The following is a 10,243-nucleotide window of genomic DNA, read 5'->3' as shown; positions in this document are numbered from 1 at the left end:
GATTCAATGTGACCAAAGAAATGACAGTAGAACATTCTTGGGGTGAAAGGGTTATACCCAACTTTATTTCCACGGTGGCAGGTCAATCACTAGAATCCCGTTCACTCAGATTGAGTCTACATGCAGCAGGCTGGTCTCCGCCTGTGGGCCTCTGCTCTGCTCTCCTGCAGCCTTGCAGCTGTGCCACCGTGTCACCTGGGCAGGGCTCTTTAGTCAATAATGATGTATTGCCCACACGTGTGTAGTGAGCTAACCAACTGGGGCCAGGTAAGAATCCTGGCCACAGGAACCTTCACTTTGTCCACACTCCCTCCTCTTGACCCTACATGCCTGGGGGTGGCCTCCAGCTGTTTGTGGTCTTGGGGTGTTTCAGCACCCCTTCTTGGCTTCTTTAATCCTGCCACTCTCTCTGTAAATATTGCCTCCTTATTAAAGTGTCTTCAGGTGAACTATTTGAGTGGAGCTCTGTTTCCTGTTGGTACAGGGATGCATCCTCCAAAGGCCCCTTCCAACTCCAAAATCTTACATTTTGTGAGGGGGGGGTGTCTTGCCAATGGGTTTCAGCCCCAGGCAAGTTCACTATGGATTCAATGTGACCAAAGAAAGGACAGTAGAATGTTCTTGGGGTGAAAGGGTTTATACCCACCTTTATTTCCACAGTGGCAGGTCAATCACTAAAATCCTGTTCACTCAGAGTGAGTCTGCATGCAGCAAGACAGTCTCTGCCTCTGGGCCCCTCTGTCCTTGGTGCTGCCACCACTCCAGCCTCTGCTCTGCTCTCCTGCAGCCTTGCAGCTCTGCCAACATGTCGCCCAAAGCAGTGGGCAGAGCTCTTTATATAGAGTCAATAGCAACATATTGCCCACACGTGTGTAGTGAACTAGCCAACCAGGGCCAGGTGAGAATACTGACCACAGGAACCTTCACTTTATCCACAGGGAGAAATGCAAGGAACTGGCTGATGCTCAGGGCCCCAAAGCTTGGGCTGTCATGTGACAGAGACAGTCTAGGCTCAGGATCCCAGCTCCTCAGCAGCTTTTCTTTCTCCTCCTCCAGTTCCTAATGCCCACAGCTGTAGCTCAAATCCTCATCATTTGGTTTTTGCTTTAATGCAACATTATTGAGATGTAAAGGATGTACAGCACACTGTATCCATTGAGATGCAAATACACGAGTCCCAGCCTTTTTATCCACGTCTGTCCTAATAACTTTCTAGTTGGCCTCTAGCTTCAGTCTCATCCCTGCAAATTCACAGTGCTCAGATCATGTCACTCTACAGCTCAAAAACCTTGAAAAACCTTGACTGGCTCTCCTGTGCTTGAGGTCAAAGCTCAGGTGTCTTCGAGTAACAAACGAGTACTTCATGGGTTGGGCTTGAATGCTCCAGGCTCACCTGCCACCACTTCCCACAGATGCTCCAGCCATAATGAACTATGAGTCACTCCTTCCAAGCTCTGTCTTAGCATGGACTGTTCCCAGACTGGAAGCACTCTGTGTCCTCACATCACTGTCCTTCAGAATTCCTCTGTCTCATGAATTCCTCATTGCCCCTAAGCATCAAGGTGAAGTGTGACCCCTTCTAGGAGGTCTCCCCTGTTGGTACTGTGGATAAAATGAGAGTTCCTGTGGCCAGAATTCTAACCTGGCCCTGGTTGACTAGCTCACTGCACACCTGTGGGCAATACATGGCTGTTGACTCTATAAAAGGAGCTCCGCCCAGTACTCTGGGCATGACACAGTGGCAGGGCTGCAAGGTTGCAGGAGAGCAGAGCAGAGGCTGGAGTGGTGGCAGCACCTTGGACGGAGGCCCAGAGGATGGCTGTGTGGGATGACTGTGCAGAGAGGCCCAGAGGATAGCTGTGTGGCACAACTGTGCAGGATGGCTGTGCAGGCAGAGAGGCCCAGAGGATGGCTGTGTGGGATGACTGTGCAGAGAGGCCCAGAGGATAGCTATGTGGGACAACAGTGCAGGATGGCTGTGCAGGCAGAGAGGCCCAGAGGATGGCTGTGTGGGGTGGCTGTGCAGAGAAGCCCAGAGGACAGCTGTGTGGGCAGAGGGGCCCAGAGGCAGAGACTGGCTTGCGGCATACAGACTGGCTCTAAGTGAATGGGATTCTAGTGACTGACCTGCCACCTGGAAATAAAGTTGGGTATAACCCTTTCACCCCAAAGAGCATTCTATGTCAATTTTCTTTGGTCACATTGAATCCATAGCGAACTTGCCCAGAGCTGAAACACATTGGCAAGACAGTGCCCACACTGAGCAGAGCCCCTCCTCCATGCTTCCCCCAGCATATGGGGGCTATTTCTGTTATACTTATCCTGAACCATAAGTGTTTTCTCTTATTTAGAGAATGAGCACCTTGAGTTAGAGTCTGTCTTTCATCTCTATACCCCTCTAACTAACACTCTATGTGGTACACCATTTGTCATTCATTCATCCATTCACCATGTATTTATTGAGTACCTACTGTATACCAAGCACTCCTCCAGCATGAAGGCTAAGGGATTGTCTAAGACCAGTGTTCTAGTTACTCAGCTGCTGTCTCCCAGCTTGAAAACCACTTTTTATATTCTGTTTTGTGATGCTGGGGTGGGGGTGCTAAAAACTACTCTTCTCCTTTGTTGTGGAATTTCCAGTTTTTGCCAGCAGAGGCACTAGATGGACACTGGCAGGCAGGAAGAGAAAGTAGGCACCTGCTTCTTCCTTTTTGCTAGCTGGACCCTGTCAGGGTTGCCCCAGCAATGACCTTTATTCCTCATAGCAGCAGCTGGTTCTGGCCTCCAGCTCCTTGATACTCCTGGAATGGCCTCCTGTGTTGCCTCAGACATGAGCAGCAGTGGGATGGTGCCCTGCCAGAGGGCTGGGTCCCAATTCTGTGGGCTCACCCTCCGAGGTCCTAGAATCTCACAACCCCACTGTTTTCTGGGTTTATTACCTCTGTCTTACTTCAGGGTCCCTTTAAAATTTTGCTCTCCTTCCAATGCTTCAAGTGAACTCCTTTACTAAATTATCACTGTTGAACTATCTAGTGCTATTCCTGGTTTCCTAACAGGACCATGACTGATGCAATGGGGAAAGTTGCTGGTTTTATGGACCTCAAATTGAGTTGCAGAAGATAAGCAGGCAGGAGGAAGGCCAGTAGTAAAGGGTGTCCTGATGAAGTAACAAGACAGGGTAATGGCTAGAGCCTGGGCCACTTTGGATCGGGTAGTCAGGGAAGATTTCTCTAAGAAGGTGACATTTAAGCAGAGAAAGAAATGGTAAGTTTATGCCCATGCAAAGAGCTAGGGTAGACTGTTCCCATGGAAGGGACCAGCCAGCACAAAGGCCTTATGGAGGGAGTGGGTTTACTGTCCTCAAGGATCAGAAGGCATACTGAAGTGGAGCAAGGGAGGGGTGCTGCCAACAGTGAGATTGAGGAAAGCAAGGGCTAGATCATGTGGGCTTCCTTAGCCATCACAGACTTTTTTTTTTTTTTTTAATTCTGAATGTGTTGGAAAGTCTCTGGGGGATTTTAAAACACGGGAAGTGACAAGATCTGACTTACATTTCAAAAAGATCTCACTGACTGTTGAAGAGGGGATAGTCTGTAGGGTGCCAGAGCAGAAGCTCTGTTCTCCCCAGAGCAGAAGGCAGGCACCTTTCAGGGATGAGGAAAATGAGCCTGAGTGAGCTTAGAAGACTTATCCTAGGTAACCTGGTTTCGGACCTCAGGTTCCCAGATCAGTGCTCCTTGGGGCTAACCACTCTCTAATGGTAGGTGTAGCTGACTGGCCCAAGGCAAAGCTTCTGAGCCTAGTCAGGAAGGGGATGAAACCCACTGGGCAGCCAAACGTATGCTCTTGATAATGTTTCTGCTTCCTGAAAAGTCTGGTGGTGCCCAACTCAAGGTTTACACAGATTATGCCATTCCAGTCAGTCATAATCAGATGTGGGGGAGACTAGAAAGAAAAGAAGGCTCCCTCGGGATTTCTGCAGATGCTGGCATGAATCAGTCCGAAGGTTACATTAGTCTCCTTTCCTCTTCCTGTCTGCCAACAAATCCTTTAGACTTTCCTTTCCGGACTCTGACCACTTTTCTCCAGGGCTACTAGGAAGCCCACCTTCAGGAAGCACCATTTCTCTTCTACCCAAAGGGCACCATTCACATAGACTAATGGGAATGATGCCCTCTGGAGTTGTGCAGAGGTTCTGCTTCTCTCCATCCCCACTGCTACCCCTCTGGTCTAGCCATCTCCCTATCTCTCATGAGACTGAGGTTTTATGCAAGGGAAGACCCAGGGAGGAGAGGCCTCTTAGATACAGTGAAGGATGCTGGTAGGGTTTGGAATTTACCTCAGACAGGCAGTAGGGGCATTTTGTGAATAGGGGAGGGGTCTCTTTATAAGTAAAGGTGGGAGTAAGAGAACAATAGTTCTCTATGCTGCAGGCAATAAGCCTGTACTTTATTGAGAGAATCTTTCCTCCTGTGAATAATGGAGTCTGGCATCTTGGGGTATGGGAGGAAATGACTGGATGGATCCTAGGAGTGCAACTGAGGTAATTTCAGCTATTAGCACTTTTCTCCATGGCTTGGTAAAAAAAGAGGAGAATGGAAGACTTGGATGAAGCTCGGAGGTCCTGGCATGCTCAGGAGCCTGGGAGGCATGAGTTTTGGGAGGCTCCAGAGCCTAGTATTACATTCTGATTTACTGCCTCTGCCTGCCTCAGTTTATTCTTTCTACTGATCGGCCACATTCTTTCACCCATGTCAGAGCCCTGCTCTGACTAGGCCAGCCCTACCACCTGCTGTAGTGTCACCTGGGATTGGCTGGGTTCTGAAAGGCCCTTCTGGCTTGCCTCTTGCCACCATCAGATTCTTCCTCACTAAACAAATGAATCACAATCCTAATTAATTTGAGTAACAGAATTTATGTAACTACTCCCAGCAGGATGTCTGCTCTCAGTCAGTAGCGAGATTAATTCCGCTCTCTGGGAAATTCCAGCATGCTAGTCAATAAACCTTAATGATGACTGAAATCTCCCATCTGCCTCTGCTCAGGGCAGGTAATCCCTGCTAACCAGCCACCTAGTGGGCTCTATGCAGTATCCTGGACACTGAGAAGACAACGACAAGCCTGGATGTCTGGATGGCTAGAGCCTAGATGAGTCCTGAGTCATCTGCACACACAGTAGGTGTTCATTAAGGACGGGGACTGTCTATTCTAATGATATTCTGAATTGCTTAAAACCCACAGGAGAGGTTCATTTTCTATTTATGGAATGAATAAAAGAGACAGTTTTGCTCAGATACTTCCAATGGTCCCAGTCTCCTAAATTGCAACCAAACCCCTCTAGCCCTTTCTATCCTTTACTCTCACAACTTCCCATGACCATACCCAGTTCAGTCCTTTGGCTATTTTGAACTTTCTGGACTCAGAGACTTGGCTCTGATGTTCTCTGCCCTTGAACTGTCTCAGCCTTCTCTTCCCAAAACAGGCCCCAAGTAGGCTGCATGGGAGGGAAGGGTAGCAAAGTGGAAAGTGTTCTGGAATTATTTCTAATTCTGGCTTTGCCACTTACTCATTGTACTTCACCTCTCTGTTCTTAATCTTTCCCTCATATGTAAACCACACAAGGTTCTTAGGAAGATCAGATAAGAAAACATGGTGAAAATATATCACACAGAGCTTGACTCATTTAAACAGTGACAGGCAGTGTTTTAGGCAATGAGAATGCAGTAGTGCTCAAGAGAATAAAATTCCTGCTACCAAAGAATTTAATTTCTAGGAGACACTAAGCAGTAAAGCAAACATGTAAGATAATTTTAGTTAGGGATCAGTGCTCAGAGGAAATAAAATAGCATATTATGGAAAGTGACTGGAGGAATTTTAGGAGATGTCATTTGTGTTGAGACCCAAATGACAGGAAAAAATCACATGAAGATCTGGGACATACATCCTAGAAAGAGAGAAAAGCAGTTGCAAAGGCCCTGAGGTATGAGCAAGCTTCCTGTGATCAATGAACTATGATTCTGTAGGACTGAATAATTTGCCCAATTACCCACCTATGAGGTACTATGCCAGGATTTGAACCCAGGTCTTTTGTCTTATGTATGGAGTGCTTGTCACTATAGCACAGAGGTGGTGTGAGAGAAAGGAAAAGGGAGAGGAGGTGAGCTGGAACACACTGTCTTGTCTCCATCATATCTAAATCTGTGTCTTCCTGACAGTTTGATGGATTGTAGAATCCTGGCTCCCATTAGGGGCCTTCCAACTGCACAGGCCCAAGTTGTTACATCAGGGACCACCAGTCCTAGCAGCTCTCTCAATGAGTCAGTTCCAATTCCTTCTGCATTTACAAGAGGGAAGAACCAACTACTTTAACAATTTGAAACTTTTTTTTTCCTAATTGTAATATATATTGATTGTAGAAAATAAAAAATCTGTATAACAAAATAAAAATCACCTGTAATTCTTCTGGAATTTTTGGTGAGTTTCTTTCTGGTAAGTTTCTATGCACACAGACATGATCAGATTATGACAATATTATACATACAGTTTTGGAATATGCTTTTTTCCTCCTATCATGAAAAAAAAAATGTCTGCAAATACCTTTTAAACAGCTGCTAATAGTTAACTCCGAGGATCGATGTAACTATGTTAGGGTTTTCATTATTATGGGACAACACAGAGTTCCTTCTTACCTGTAAGTCTGTTCCATAATGTCCTGTAGAGTAGGGGAAATGTCTCCCTCCCCCACTTACTGTGGTAAGGTGAGCTCAGGGAAACCATTTTCCTAGCTGGGGGCAGCAGGGACCTTTGTGCTCCCAAACACCTGCTCCTGAGTGTGGAGCATGCTTCATGGGTGCTCTCCACTGAGAGATGGACATTGTCACACTTCCCCCAACTTTCCCATCATTCTCAGCCTCTCCCTATCATTTTGGTCCCAGGATGGTAATAGGGAAAAGGGGAAGAGAGAACAGGGAATGCGTTTTAATGTCACATCTGAAACAGTAACTACTGAAATAGTACTTTAGACACATGAACACAGTTTAACCATATTTTTATTAGATAATAAATTGGCAGGAAGGTGAGGCCAACAGGATCAGGGTCAGGTCTCAGTACGCCAGAGTCTAAGGTGATTAGGTTTTGCTTCTGTAGGGGCCCTCCCTGGCGGTGAGTATGGAAGGCAGGAATCAGTGGTTCTCATCACTGGAGGTATGGGGTTAGAGTGGGGAGCACACATCTCAAAAAGGCCTGGAGAACAAACATGGTACCAAGGGGATGTCTGAGAGAATATCTGAGGACCTGGGCTGGGAGGGCAACATTCACCCTGCTAGGGGCAGGGAGCATGGGTCTGCCTCCTATGGCAGCTGCTCAGATTAAGGCTCCTCCTTTGGACTGCCACCACCCAGGTTCCTGTCTGGCCTCAGAAAGCAAAAGGAAAAAAAAAATAAATCAAACCAGAGAGAAAGACACAGGAAAAGAGACAATAAGAAGGACAGAGTAAAAGTGAGAAAAATGAGACAGAGGGAAGAAACTGTCATGGAAGAGGCTGATGGTTTGAGAAGCAGAAATCTTTCTGGTGTAAGTTTAAGCACAAGTGATAATTAGGGTCTGAACAAACTTATTAAAATCTCTGCAACTGACAACCTCTAACTCATAAGGGCCAATGCCAAGTACTCAGATGCCCCATGGACAGAGCAGCTTTGCCAACAATATTCACTACACACCATCCCTCTAAACCTACTGGGTACCCTCTTGCTGAAAAGCAATTTCTGAGACTTTCTGAAAGCTGATTACTTCTCTGTGGAGCTGACCATGGAAAGCCCAGGCCAGGGAATAGCCTTTCCTAAGCATGCCATAAGGCCCCCTGAATTTCTGGGGGAGGTAGTGAAAAGAGGAAGTTGGAGTGGCCTGGGCTATAGTTAGCAGGTAGGAGGAGGGAAAGACTGGAGAGAAGGATATGGGGGAAAGAAAAGGAGGGGAGGAGGAGGGCTGGCTAGGGGAGAGAAGTCTACTTTCCTTACCACCACTCACCTCTTGCTGCCAAATAATTATTCTGCTGTTCCTCCAGGCTGCAGGAAATGGCGTTCTGCTGTCCACTAAAAAAGCCCAACAGTCACGGTCAGCTTCTGTATGTGGCACTGACTGGGAAAATGGCAAATGCCAGGGGGCTCACTTATACTGTGGGTACAGATCTTTGTTAAACTTGGCAAGACAGAACTATTCAAGAAGACCTTTATAGGAGGCTATATGAAACAAAACAACCTATAAATTGGGCTAGAGAGTCTTCAATTTCCATAGCTCTCCCTGCCCTACTACTTAAAAAAATTAGTAGACACTGGACTAAAATGCTTCCTTTCCTTTTGAGTCCTTACTCAGAGGCCCTTCTGGGTAGTGACTGTTTTCTTCCATTTGGCCCTAAAGTTCTCCCTAGGCAGACAGAGGGCGCCCCCCACCCTTCATTCCTTTTGCCCATCCCCTTGGTTCTGGTTTGTGGAAGTGCATCGTCACCTCTGACCTAGTGTCTTCCCTTATGTTCACAATTAACTGGTCTGTGGTTAAGCTGGGTTCTCCCTTTCTTGAGGCATGGTGTCTCCCAAAATATCCAAAAGAAAAGGGGATTGAGAGATCATGGGGAATCAACCTCTTCCTTATGAAAAAGCAACTGAAGCTCAACACAATGGGGGAGACTAACCCAAGGTCAAAATGTGAGGGAATGGCAGGGCTGCGTCAGAAGTCAACCAGGGCAGCCTTCCTAATACTATCATTGCTGCTAAATCCCAACATTTAGTTGGTGCTAAGCTTTTTTCCTTTCCTCCTCCAAAAGTCATAACTTGTGTGTGGGTCTAAACTGACGTCCATACACTCATGCCCTGCCTACCCATAATGTACAAGCCCAAGTGGTGAGAGCAGCAGGTAAAGGGAACAGGACCATCTCCCCGGGCTCAAGTTGCTCGGGAGCCATTGGCTGGACCTCCACACGGTTCCTCTGAGATTGTGCTGCTCATTGGCCCAGCAGAAGTGATTGACAGGTGAGTAGCCCAGTCAGTGATGATTCTTGTAAGTGTGGCTGCAGTTACCAGTCAGTTCGCTCAGAGCCGGACCCTGGAATAATGGCTTTGATAATATCTGTTCAGCCACTTTTCATACTCAAAATCCAGTGTCGTCTTACTAGAGCCTGAAAGGAAATTTTCTCTTTCAAAGAAAGAGAAATTTGGGGGGTCTAAAAGTACAAAATGAATTCTCCAAAAAAAAACGTGGGACTGTCATACTGAATGAGTCACTTAGTAAAGAGGGGCTTGATTCATTAAAGAAGTTGGTGGGAAAGTGACTGGGCTGGAGGGAGGATAGGTGTACAGGGATTGGGACCGAGGACTTAGGTAGTCCTCAGAAGGCCAAGGTTTAAAGTGTTTATTGCAGTTTTTGTGGACTGTATGAAATTCCTGGGGCCTGGGTAGGTAGGTTCTGGGGCCTGGGTGAAATGGCAGGGTCACTTCTGGGGCTCTGTGAAGGCGCAGGGGCTAGGGACCAAGCTGGCCAGCAGGCAGTGTGTGTGGTTGTTCTTGCCCATGGAAATGATCTCTCTGCAAAGGCCGCTAAGTAAGAGCTGGCTTGGATGGTGAAAGGGGAGGCCTGGACTGTGAGATGATTCCTTAATAGTATGTAGGGATTGTTGGAGCACAGAGGTGGAGTGGCCCATCTTTTAAGGGTACAGCCACAGAAGATGTGTCCTCTGAAAGAATGTAGTGAATCACTACATAAGTTTTTAGAAGACAGAGATGAAGAGAGATGAGAGGGAGTTAAGAGATGGAAAGTATGATGAAAGAAAGACAGATTGTCATAGGGATTTATAGCTGGAATCCCAGAAAAGCTGAGCGAATACATCCTTGGCATATAGTTGTCACTCAGTAAGTGCTAGCTATTATTGTTGCTCCTCTTGGAGGGGTGGGGGAGGGACAGCTTGAGTCTAGTAGTTCAAATGGAAGAAGAACTGAGTGGAGAACTAAAAGGAAGAGCCAGAAAAACAGGTTGTTGAAGCTGCCTTCTCTGTCTCCCCTGTGACTGTGAAATTTGCAGAAGTTACCCCTCACTGGAAGATAAGAAGGGAGGACCAATCAAAGAGTAAGGGTGGTATGTGCTGCTGCTGGGAGACCAAAGAAAAAAGTAGGAATGAGGACAGATTGTACTTCCCAAATCCATACTCAATGGGTCCTGTTAGGAGTGAGGTGCGAGGGGGAGGTATAGGTGAGGA

This window comes from Manis pentadactyla, chromosome 9 (assembly GCF_030020395.1).
Source record: "Manis pentadactyla isolate mManPen7 chromosome 9, mManPen7.hap1, whole genome shotgun sequence".
In the NCBI taxonomy this organism is placed as follows: Eukaryota; Metazoa; Chordata; class Mammalia; order Pholidota; family Manidae; genus Manis; species Manis pentadactyla.
Note: the sequence above shows the minus strand (reverse complement) of the source record.